Source organism: Heloderma suspectum, chromosome 2, assembly GCF_057233095.1.
Source record: "Heloderma suspectum isolate Gila_16-S chromosome 2, 16-S_ref, whole genome shotgun sequence".
NCBI lineage: Eukaryota > Metazoa > Chordata > Lepidosauria > Squamata > Helodermatidae > Heloderma > Heloderma suspectum.
In genome coordinates, this window is record NC_139459.1 from 351,591,860 (window position 1) to 351,605,362 (window position 13,503).

A 13,503-nucleotide genomic window follows, 5' to 3' on the forward strand; every position below is an offset into this window, starting at 1 on the left:
CTGAAACCTTGTTGTGCTTTTAGTCTGGTTGTCAGCTTGCTGAAATGGGAAAAGTGAATATATCCTTGTGTATCGGACAAAAAATGTCACTTTTCTTCTTTAGACTGAAGTGAGCAAACACATATTATTGTATTTTTTGAGTACTCCCATCTCTTTCTCTCTTTCCTAGGTCAGTTATGGGTTTGTCAGTCAAGTTCCCAGGGATAGACATGAGTTTCCCTGTTTTTACCGAATGGTCCCCAAACCAGAACCTCCTTACCTGGGGATTGTCCAACTGCTCCTGCATTTCAGATGGACTTGGATTGGCCTCATGGCTTCAGAAAATGACAGTGGAGAGAGGTTTATGATCAGCTTTCCACCTGTGCCCATAAAAAATGGAATTTGCATTGCTTTCTCCAGAAGCATACCAGTGGTGGATTGGGGGAAAAGGACGTTGGACATAATTTCACATTTTATGGACACTCGGGTCAATGTAGTTGTTTTTCCAGTGGACCCTCAGATCATCGTAATTCTCACAGTACTCATTCAGAGAGTTGAAGGGACACAAAATCAACTGTGGGGAAAGTTTTGATTGCAACAGCTCTGCAGGACCTCAGCATAAGCTTGTTGTACAAAATGGTCCATCTCCAGCACACCCATGTTTCCTTGTCATTCTTAATCAAGAAATAAAGGACACAGTATGACAATTTTGGATCATTTCTAAATGCTATCAAGCAGTTTGGGGAGGCAGTATTTCATTGTTCTTATTCAAGGAATATGTTGTCTGTGAAAGCCTGGAAAAGATGTACAGAAAACGAGAAGTGGGAGAAATTGCCCCAGGATGTGATTGAAAAGATCCTGTCTCAAGACTCCTACAGTATTTACACTGCCATCCAGGCTGTGGCACAGACCTTACATGCTGCCACATCATCTCCATGGAATAAGATCAGGATGGTGGGTGGAGAGAAGCTGGCACTTCAAAGTGTACATTCATGGCAGGTATTCCTATTCGTTCACTGACATTCATCCCTCAACTTTCTTCAAAGAAATTCACAGCAGTCCTGTACATTAGGTTAAGCTATTGATCTTCATAGTCAAACCATAAGTGGGGATTTGAACTAGGGATGTACGAAAGTCACTTACTTTGCCCGAAATTTGATTCACAGTTGGGGGGAGGTGCTCCGTCCCTCCCCCTGAAATTCTGGCCTAGGGTGAGGCGCCCCGTCCCTCCCCCCGAAATTCTGGCCGGGGGGGAGGCGCTCCGTCCCTCCCGCCGCGAATCCTAGCTGGCCAGGAATGCAAATGGCGCAGCCGTAGCCGCCGCCGTTTGCGTCCCTGCAATCAGCCGTGATAGGCTACATAAATGTTTACGTCTGAGTCACGGCTGAGTAAAAACAAAAAAAAAATGGACGCCGCCATTTGCGTTCCTTATTTTGGCATGTCTAGTCTACGTAAACATTTATGTAGACTACGGCGAAAATAAGGGGAACGCAAATAGCATTTGCATACGCACGGGGTTTTTTTTTTTTTTTACTCAGCAATGATAGGCTATGTAAACATTAAACAAACTACATAAACAAGCGGAAGACCGTCCACCCCAGCTGCTGCGGCTGAACCACCGCCGGAGTCGCCGCTGCCAGGGACATTCGCTCAAGGTAAGTCCCGTCCCTGGGGGGGAGGGGGGGGCAGACCATTTCGCCACCAATTTCGGGGGGGCGAATGCGCTGGCATTTGGCCTCCCCGAGATTCATGGCGAAATTCTCTGACATCCCTAATTTGAACCCAACTGGGGGCAAGGATGTAGGGGTGGACGAAAGTCACTTACCTCTCCTTGAAGGACGTTCGCGGTGGGGGGGAGGCGCTTCTCTGGTCCCCCCGCGAAGTTCAGGCCGGGGGGGGAGGCTTTCCGCCTCGGCCCGGCCAAAATTCAGGCTGGGGAGGAGGCTTCCCGCCTCGCCCGGCCGCGAACGCAAAAGTTTTTTTTTTAAAAAAAAACAATGCCCCCTGATAGGCTACGTGACGATTCACGTAGCCTATCATGGCTAGATTTGCAAAGTCAGCCGTGATAGGCTACGTCAATCATCACGTAGCCTATCACGGGTGACTTTAAAAAAAAAAAAAAAGTGTGTACGCGAATGGCGGCCCCCATAGGGAGCCGCCATTCACGTTCCTTATTTAGTCGCTGTAGTCTACGTAAATGTTTACGTAGACTACGGCGAAAATAAGGGCAACGCTATTTGCGATGTGATGATTGACATAGCCTATCACAGCTGACTTTGCAAATCTAGCCATGATAGGCTACGTGAATCGTCACGTAGCCTATCAGGGGGCATTTGTTTGTTTTTTTCTTTCATTGCAATGGCGGCGGCGGCAGCTGGTCGAAAGACCGGCTGCCACTCCCGCCCCGCTCGAACACCCGCCGAACCACCAGCCGGACCCGCCGCCGAGAGGGACATTCGGCGAAGGTAAGTCCCGTCCCGGGGGGGGTGTGGGGGGTGGGGGGGTGCGGAGGATTTCTCCCCGAAACATGTTCAGGGGGCCGAACACGTTGGCGCTCGGCCCCCCGAAGTTTCGGGGAGAAATTCTCCGCCAACCCTACAGGGCAGGGGCCATGGACCTGCTGCGGTTCATCAGGTGCCTCAGTCAGAAATCCTTCCGATTTCGGAGTTTTCAGTTCAAAAAGGTGTCCAGGAACAAATAGGGATTCCATGGCTTTACCACACAACATGCTACTGAATGGTCTGACAACCTGGGCTAGCCAGGGTGGTGTCAGATGTGGGGTTGCCCTCACTGGAGATATTAGTGTTGAGCCACTTCAACGTTCACGCAGAGGCTGCCCTGTTATGACCGGCTTAGAGCTTCATGGCTGTTTCCAGCGGAGGCTGGTGACTAATCTAATTAGGCGACGGGGGTGGGGGGACAGGTCAGCATAGGTGGAACCAACGGGCCACAGGAGGTGGAACAGTGTTTGTACCCCAATGGCTGGCAACCTATTCCACAAAAAGGAATAACAGAGGCACACAAACATTAAGACTGTACATGCAAAAGAAGGGGTGAGGAAATCACAGCCACAGAGAAGCACATTTGGACCCACATTCTCTTGTTCTAGAAATAATGCACATTCTACATGGAATCATTAATTAACTGTGTGTGTGTGTCACACAATCACCCCAAATCATGATGCTCGCATTGCAGATATTGTCACAGCTGGACAGCCTCATCCAGTTCAAGGCAACGATGATCCTCAGGGTGGTCATATGCAGTACGTCTCTGCCCCAGTACTGAACTCACACAAGCATATGGAAAGAGAGAGAGAGAGAGAGAGAGAGAGAGAGAGAGAGAGTCAACAATGTACAACAATAATGGAAAAACATTTTTCACTACACATTTTTGTAGAAATCACCTTCCATGTTTTCTTGGAAGCAAAAGACTTCGATCTTTTCCCTGGTAGAAAACTCAGATACAAACACAAGCTATTTCTTTGACAAGATGCAGCACACAGTCATGGAACACATGAACATACATTGATGCACTCTGTTGTGTACACACATGTGAAGAAGAACGTGAACAGCTTTATCCTTTTTACGAGGCATTTTCCCTGTGACCCGAGGCTTTCTTTCACTGGGGCTGAGTCTTGAAGTCCACGGAAATCCTCCATCTTTTCTGTTTATTGTCTGTGGAGGTGAGGTTATGTGAGGTGAGGTCAGGACAGGTCCGGTGAGGTCAGGTGAGGTGACCAGAAGTTATGTGGGGAATTCCTGCGAAGGGCTTTACACTTTTTACGAAAATAAATATGCATTTTCCTTATGACCCGAGGCTTATGGAGACCGACGGCGGGCGCGCAGAAAGGATTTTTCGGTGGTACTTATGGAATTATTTCTGTAAGTTTGGGGAGCTGGGAAAAAACAGGGGAATATGGGGCATGCGGACGGTCGAACAGGGCGGCCTTTGGCTCTGTGGAATCCTCGCAGAGCGGAACAGCTCTGCGCGGATTCCGGGAGGCAGGAACGATTCCCTCCCCCCCATGGATTCCCCACCAGAACGGACTGTGGAGAATCCATACATCCCTACCTATAGGATTGCTGCTCATATCCCATTAACCTCTACCCCGTCTCTCTTACAAACACACACACACCAACATCTCCAGAGTATATAGCAACAGAGCGAAAGCAATTTGTGGGTGAGTCCAGATTTAAAGAAAGAGGTGGGGAGAGGAATAATTTTGATGATGCTGATGATGAGCTGTATACTCTCCCCCTCCCAGCCCCCTCCTTGAAAAAGTTGACATACCAGGCTTGCAGTGAGCGAAAGAGCTCTCTCACTCATTCATTTCTCTCCTTTTTCTGCCCCCTTTTTTAGCATAATGATTGGCTGGCTTGGCTTGGCCAATGACCAAGCCAGTACTGCACTGATGGGAGACAACCCCATCATCCAAAAGATGCCCCCTCCTTGCAGATGGAAGGGGTCTTCTCCAATTGGATAGTACAGGCTCAGCGATTGCACTTAGCAAATGTTAGATGATGATGATGATGATGATGATGATGATGATGATGATGAAACATGTGCCTGCAGGTAGCAGGCTCGGCCAGGGAAGATGGGCTGCCTTAGAGCATTTCAGTGCCTCAGCAAAGCTTCTTTTTCAAATAAAGGCAAGTGACTTGGTGAGGTTGGAAGGAAGAGTCTTTGTTCTACTCTCATATATATGAGTACTTGAAAGGCTGTCATGGAGAGGAAGGCCACGATCTCTTCACGATCATCCCAGAATGCAGGACACGGCATGATGAGCTCAAGTTACAGGAAGCCAGATTCCGGCTGAACGTCAGGAAAAACTTTGACAATGGAACCCATTACCATTGGGCTCCCCACAATGGAGACATTCAAGAAGAGGCTGGACAGCCAGTTGTCAGGGATGCTCTGACTTGGATTCTTGCATTGAGCAGGGGGTTACACTCGATGGTTTTATAGGCCTCTTCCAACCCTATGATTCTTTCTTTCTTTCTTTCTTTCTTTCTTTCTTTCTGTCATCTATCTATTACATAACTCCTGGGTGTTATCTGCCTCTCCTGCCCTTAAAGACCTACCCCCTCTGGCTGATCTCCCTCTGGTTTTTAGTTTTGAAGAACTGGAGAATAGTGATCTGTGTATGGAAGTAAAGATTGTGTATTTGTCAGGGAGAAATCAAAACCTGGTTGGATTTAGAGACTCACACTTCGCCTTCAGCTGCAAGGCCTGGAAGAACCATGTATGAGCATTCGTTTGAATGTGAGTAGAACTCTCCAGGCAACTGGGAATCCTGCAGATAAACTAAGATACCATGTTGAGGCATAATGCTTGAACAGGGCTCATCGGCCTGGAAGACTTGCTGCAGATTAGGGGTCCTCATGCGGAGAGCCAAGATGTTCCACAGAATTTCCTCTTTATGAAATGTGTGTTTTTCCCATGTCATTCTAGCTTCACCATTTCCTGAGACATTTCCAGCTTTACAATAGTTCCATGGATGGCACTTATTTGGATGAGAATGGGGAACTGGCATCGGACATTTATATCGTGAACTGGGTGGTGTTTCCCAACAAGTCCACTGCTAGAGTGGAAGTTGGGAGTATAGAGAGAGAGGCTTCCACAGAGATCAAGTTCACCATTGATCAGAAGGCCATTGGCCGGCCCAAGCTGTTGAACCAGGTGGGGAAAACTGTTTTGTTTGATGCCTTTTGATATCTCTTCCCACACAATCCATTACATGTCTAATGCAAAGTACATCCCATTGAGTTCAATAAAGCTTTGTCATTGAGTTCAATAGGGCTTACTCTCAGGTAAGTGGACGTAGGATTTCAGCCTTAAGTTCTATCAGTTCAGTAGCTATTGTACATAGCATTTAAGGAATTCCCAATCCATTAATTTATACTGAAATCACATAGTGACTATGAATAGAAAAGGTTTAGCATGATTATATGGAAGCCTTGGAGTCTTGCTGTAAAGTTTGCTTGGCCAGTGTTCCTCTAACTTTTTTAGGACATATTTGAAATGTTCCAAACTGTTGTGGGTGCTGTCCCAAAATGGGATCCATGAAGGGTGGTACCCATTCACAAAACAGCTGTTCTGGTGAGTATGGCCAACACAAAACACAAATTTCATAATCAGTGCTGGGCACAGTAATGGACTGGTTCCTTTCTGGCTTTTTGTATAGTTACTGATTAATGTGTTCACTAACTAATTTCACAAAGGGTCTTGAAAGAAATATCCTGAAGTAATGGAGTACAGGGGGGAAAGCAGCCAGCCGGGGGAGTCTTCAACATGATCCACCCATGTTCCCATTGTGTGCTTTTTGGTGACACTTTCAGTCTGCCATCTATTGCCCAGTTTACACATCAGTGAAGAAACCCACCTTTAAAAACAGTGTTGTGGACAGTTTGGCCCCCAGAGTATAACCTTATGGGTGCAGGAACTGAGCAGGGTGGAGAGAGCTCAGTAGAGGGATGTGTAAAGATTCCATTTGGGGGGAGAAATCTAGGCATGTTGCAGGAAGCTGTCAGGAAAGCGGGAGGGTCATTTTTTCAGTATCTACAGCTTAGAAGTATAGCCTTAAGGTTACTAAGGAAATCCGGACCTCTTCAGGAAAGAACCACCTTTGAAAATTTGATGATACATAATCAGGATAACCTATTAAATAGGCTTTATAAAGTTCTATTAGATCTTGCAATTAATAATTATCAGAAAAGCTGGGAAAGAGAACTAACTTATCTGATTCTGGTAGGTACCTGGACTGGGATATGGAATAATATATCACAGCAGACTATTAGCACAAACCTGAAAGATTTTTTTTTAAATATATATTCTGCTGGTATTTAATGCCTGTAAGGCTTAACTGCATATATCACAAGAGTGATAACAGGTGCTGGAGATGTAAAATGCCTAATGCAGATATGGCCCATGTTTTTTGGTTTTGCACAATCATTAAAGACTATTGGTTAAAGATAATAGATGAAATTGATATTATATCAGGATATAGACTACCTTTGGATCCAATAATTATTCTTTTTGGTTATGTCAAGGAAGTAGTTCTGTCTGATGACATAGAGATGATTATAGAGGTGTATTAATAAATTAATATATTAATTTATTAATACACCTCTATTATATTATATAATATAATATAATTTATTATATTAATATATTAATATAATAAATTAATTATATTAATTAATAAATTAATATAAATAATTAATATTTATATTAATTTATTAATATAAATTAATTTATATTAATAAATGCATAGAGGTGCATTTATTAAGAGCCACCAGAATGCTGACATTGGCAAAATGGAAAAAACTGAAAGCCCCCTACAGTTGATGACTGGATTATCAAAGTATGGGAAATAATATATATGGTTAAGTTAACTAATATAGTAAGGGTTAGAGAGGGAAGACAGCAAATTAATAGATTTATGGAAAAGTGGTCATTATTGGTAATGTATTGGTGTAATAATAATCAAGAGAATGTTCAGCCTTTTTGTGTTATTGGGAATTTTGCGGTATTTGTTGTTGTTGTTGATTGATCTGATTATATTCTATATTGTTTGAACTGTTGAGAATAGTAATAATGAGGTTTTTTTAAAAAAAATAGTGACATTAAAAAAGTACAAAGAATGATGGAAAGCTACAAAAACAAATAAAATTATGAATATCAAACCGGACATAGACAAATATTTCCATATTATGAGTGGCATTCTACAAATCTACAGCTAAGCTTGGATAATTTTAAAAAGGAAACCTTCAATGATTACAATAAACTGATAAATTACAAAAAGGAAAAAGAAAGAAAAGAATTCCTTTTGGGGGGTGAAATCTAGGGATGTTGGAGGAAGCTGTCTGGTGGGGTGGGTAAAGCCTGCCTAGCTTTTGGCAACTCATCCCCCTGGACCCTGGCTCACTTGCCTGTGAGCTGGCCCAACTCAACCTGTGCTGAGTTGGGCGGGTTCATGGACTTCTTCCACCGCTGTCGCCAATGCCAGCCACTCTGCACAATGCTCTCACTGGAAAGAGTTGTGCAGAGTGTCCTGAGGGCAATGGCAGCAGCAGTGGCAGCAGGGTGGAGCTGCCCTTCCTGCTGCCTGTTCAAAAGTCTCCCTTCTCCCTGTGGGGGCCCCAGTAGGGAGAAGGGAGACTTGCAGAGTCCTTGAGTTCTGGTGGGGAGCCCATGGCTCAGCTCAGAAATGCAAGCCAAGCTGGGAGCTCCAGGGAAATCTGTTGAGTTCTAGTAGGGCAGGATTTCCCCACACCGGACATCCTTAGTGAAATCTTGGTGGATTTTTCCAGTTCAGCCCGGGCAGATTTTTGTTCTCCCCTTGCCCCCTCTGGCATTAACTGTACCTGTAGTGATTGGATACAATGTACGGATTCCTAGACGCTACGCTATTTGCTTTCCCCTTATCTTCGCCGTCTTAGTCTACGTAAATGTTTACGCAGACTAAGACGTGCCAAAATAAGGGACGCAAATGGCGGCGTCCATGGCCGCCGTCATTTGCGAACACACGTGTTTTTTTGTTTTATTTTAATCAGCTGTGATAGGCTACGTAAACATTTACATAGCCTATCACAGCTGACTGCAGGGACGCAAACGGCAGTGGCTACGGCCGCCGCCATTTGCGTCCCTGCTAGACATCGCTGCGGAGCACAGCCGGCCGGCCAGGATTCCGCGGAGGGGGGCGGAACGGAGCGCCTCCCCCCCCAGTGAGGATTCCAGGGGGAGGGATGGAACGCCTCCCCCCGCACCATCAGTATAATCCCCGAAAGGTAAGTACCTTTCGTACATTCCTACACACTACACACCTGCTCCTTTACGGGGAGAGTAACCCATCTAGAGCTGGCAGCTGACCCCATTCCTGGATCCACTCACCCACAGAGTGACTTGGACTGGTAGAGAATCCAACATCTCAGGCAAGGGTATTTCCTGGCCCTTCTTTCTGTGCTCCATTTGGAGTGGTGATGCACTGGAAGGAACTTGCAATCTTCTTCATGCAAAACATTTCCCTGGCCACTGAACATAAGGAGAGCCCTGTTGGTTTGCATCAATGGACCATCTAGCCCAGCCTCCTGTTCTCGGAACCCCATAAAAATGACATGAAGGCAACAGTCATCTCCCGTTGTTATTAGCTGGTACGCAGAGGCAGGCTGTCTTTGTACCTGTAGGATGTATATTTTTATTTTTCATTCAAAGTATTTGTATGCCACTCATCATCAAAAAAAAAAAAAGGCTCCTAGAGCAGCTTGCAATGAATCACAGGCTTACAATCTAAGAAGACATGATACACATGGGAAAGGGGATGGGGAAGCCATGATATAGCCATTATGATTACAAGATACCAATAGATCTAACCTCCATGAATGTATCTAATCCTTCTTGAAAGCTACAGGCCACCACAACATATTGTGGCATGGAATTCTGAAATCTGGCTGCTTCTCATTAGGGATGTATGAAAGGGACTTACCTTGTCCCGCAGCTTTTTTCGCGGTGGGGGGGAGGCGCTTCGCTTCTCCCCCCGAAGTTCATGCGAGGGGGGGAGGCTTCCTGCCTCGCCCGGCCGAAATTCAGGCTGGGTGGGAGGCACCCCCTGCCTCGCCGGCAAAAGTCAGGCCGGGTAGAAGCACCCCGTCTACCCGTCCGCGAAAAAAAACAGAAAAACACCACCCCCGTGATAGGCTACGTAACAATTAACATAGCCTATCATGGCTAGATTTGCAAAGTCAGCCGTGATAGGCTACGTTAATCACGTAGCCTATCACAGGTGACTTAAAAAAAAAAAAAAGCGCGTACGCTAATGGCGGTCCTCATATGGAGCCGCCATTCGCGTTCCTTATTTGGTCCCTGTAGTCTACGTAAAGATTTACGTAGACTATGGCGAAAATAAGGGCAACGCAAATAGAATTTCTCCCCGAACAACCTTCGGAGGACCGAATGCGTTGGCACTTGGCCCCCCGAAGTTTTGGGGAGAAATTCTCCCCCATCCCTACTCCTCATCCCTAATTCATGTGGTTAGTTTATGGTCTATCCCCCATCCTTGTTTCATCTTCCTCTAGTGGCATCTATGCCTTCATCCTAGGCATGTCAGAGAATTTCTGCATGAATCTCGTGGAGGCCAAATGCCAGCGCAGTCGGCCCCCCAAAATTGGTGGAGAAATGGTCCCCCCCCCCCGGGACGGGACTTACCTTGTGCGAATGTCCCTGGCGGCGATGGCTCCGGCGGTGGTTCGACGGCGGTTTGGCAGCGGCGGCTGCAGCGGCCGGTCTTCCGACCGGCTGCTGCCATTTCCAAGTTAAACAAACAAACGAACAAACATGATAGGCTAAGTAAAGATTTACGTAGCCTATCATGGCTAGGTTTTTAAAAAACTCCTGAGTGAAAAAAAAAACCCTGTACGTACGCAAATGGCGGTGCCCATGGGTGCCGCCATTTGCATTCCTTATTTTGACACATGTAGTCTACGTAAAAATATATGTAGACTACGGTGAAAATAAGGGGAACGCAAATAGCATTCTCCTTATTTTTGCCGCAGTCTATGTAAATGTTTACATAGACTACATGTGCCAAAATAAGGAACACAAATGGCAGTGCCCATGGGCACCGCCATTTGCGTGCGCACGTGTTGTTGTTATTTTTTTCACTTAGCTGTGATAGGCTATGTAAACATTTACGTAGGCTATCATGGCTGACTGCAGGGATGCAAATGGCGGTGGTTACAGCCGCCGCCATTTGCATCCCGGCAGGACAGGAGGATTCTCGGCCGGAGGGATGGGGCGTGTCCCCCTGGCCAGAATTTCGGGGGGAGGGATGGAGCGCCTCCCTCCCCACCGCGAATCAAGCTTCGGGATCAGGTAAGGGACTTTCGTACATCCCTACTTCATCCCCTAACATACCGTTTCAACCGGGGCTGGGCAGAAAGTAGATCTCCAGATCTTTGTTACTTCAATTTCCAGAAGCCCCAGCAAGCATGCCCAATGGTCAGGAATGCTGGGAATTGTAGTCTGAATCATTTTCAGGGCACCACCCTTTGGAGAAGGCTGGATTATAATGATGCTGCAGCTGCTGTTCTTTTTTTCAGATGCAGAACATTGTAACAAATGTCCAGATGATCAGCATCCAAACAAAGATCGAGATCGATGTCTTCCTAAGCTTATCGACTTCCTCTCCTACAGCAGAACCTTGGGGATTATACTAGTGCTCTTTTCCCTGTCCTTGTCCCTAACCACTGCTCTATTTTTAGGAATCTTCATTAAATATTGAGAATGTCCAGTGGTCAAAGCCAACAACCATGACCTCACCTACATGCTCCTCGTCTCCCTCCTGCTCTCCTTCTTGTCCTCCTTTCTCTTCATAGGTCGGCCCCTGAAGGTGACCTGCCTTCTCCTACAAACTGCCTTCAGCATCATCTTCTCAGTTGCCTCCTCATCTTTGTTGGCCAAAACTATCATGGTGGTGGTGGCATTTCTAGCCACAAAACCAGGAAACAGGATGAGGAAATGGCTGGGGAAGAGTTTGGCAAATTCTGTTGCCATTTCTTGCTCTGGTGTTCAAGTGGGCATCTTCATGATCTGGCTTGGAATCTCTCCTCCATGGGATTACTGGGTTGCATCTTCATCCCCTAATGCTACATTATTGTACTGAGGCCAGATCTAAATAAGAAAGAGCATCTAATGATGAAACCAAAAGATTGCATATGATTGAAGTACAATCATTTTTTACAGCATGGAGATAATGCTAACCAATATTATTCCCTTGGGTGTAAACTTCTTTTTTGTGCTAGTCTAACAAATGTCTCTTTCTTCCAAATACATTGCAAAAAGAAACCAGCTATTCTAACAGATAACTGGCTGGGCGATGCTCAGATTATGCAGCATATCTGGCATGACATCACTGTGGGGAAGGCTGATTGAAAGTGTGTATATTGACAGACTTGTCCATGTTCTGCAATACCATGCTATAAGAATCAGGGATTTAGTGACTACAGATCAGCCGGTAACCATCCCAAGCATATTCCAGGTACAAAGTTGTCACATACAAACTGCAAGTGTATTATGTTCCTGGTATTCAGACACAGTTTTTAGAAATTCAGGACTCTGAGGTAAGGCATATCATTGCACCTTTTACTTCAAAATCTCATGGGGCTTCTTCTAGGGATGTCAGAGAAATCCGCTCGAAAGTCAAATGGGACCAACATATTCGGCCCCCTTAACCTTCCCTGGAACAGGGCGACCCGGTCTACTCGAACCGGAGCTCACGTGGTACTTTTTATTTTTCTCTGCCGAAAATTTTACGAAGGTATTTACGAAGGAAACTTCGCAAATTGAGACGAAAGATGGCGAAAGGGATTTTACGAAACTATTTAATAAATATGCAGTTTCCTGCTACGACGTGGCTTTATTTCACTGGGAGTAGGGATGTACGAAAGTCACTTACCTTTTTGCAGCTTTGCTTTGTGGTGGGGGGGAGGTGCTTTACTTCTCCCCCCAAAATTCAGGCTGGGGGGGGAGGTGCCCCGCCTCGACCGCCCGAAATTCAGGCTGGGGAGAAGCGCCCCGTCTACGAAAGTAAAAAAAAAACCTGTGATAGGCTACGTAACGATTTACGCAGCCTATCATGGCTAGATTTGCAAAGTCAGCCGTGATAGGCTACATTAATTGTTATGTAGCCTATCACGGCTGACTTTGGAAAAAAAAAAAGCACATACGCAAATGGCGGCCCCCATGGGGTGCCGCCATTTGCATTCCTTATTTGGTCCCTGTAGTCTACGTAAAGACTACGTAGACTACAGTGAAAATAAGGGCAACGCAAATAGCAAATAGTCTACAGCATCATCTTTTAGGATTTTAAATAGCTCAGCTGGAATACTGTCATCTCTGCTAGCTTTGTTGTTACTAATGCTTCCTAAGGCCCACTTGACTTCACTCTCGAGGATGTCCGGCTCAAGTTCAGTGACTGCACTATCATGGCTATCAAGGACATTACTATCATGGCTATCAAGGACATTAAGATCTTTCCTGTATAGTTCTTCTGTGTATTCTTTCCACCTCTTCTTAATCTCATCTGCTTCTGTGAGGTCCCTGCCTTCTTTGTCCTCGATCATGCCCGTCTTTGCACAAAATGTTCCCTTGAGATCTCCAATTTTCTTGACGAGATCTCTAGTCTTTCCCATTCTGTTGTTTTCCTCGATTTCCTTGCATTGTTCATTTAACAAGGCCTTCTTGTCTCTCCTTGCTATTCGCTGGAACTCTGCATTCAGTTGGCTATATCTTCCCCTTTCTCCCTTGCTTTTTGCTTCCCTTCTTTCCTCAGCTACTTGTAAAGCCTCATCAGACAGCCACTTGGCTTTCTTGCATTTCTTTTTCTTTGGGATGGATTTCGTTGCTGCCTCCTGAACAATGTTACAGACCTCTGTCCATAGTTCCTCAGGCACTCTGTCTATCAGGTCTAATCCCTTAAATCTATTCCTCACCTCCACTGTATATTCATCAGGGATATGATTTAGGTCA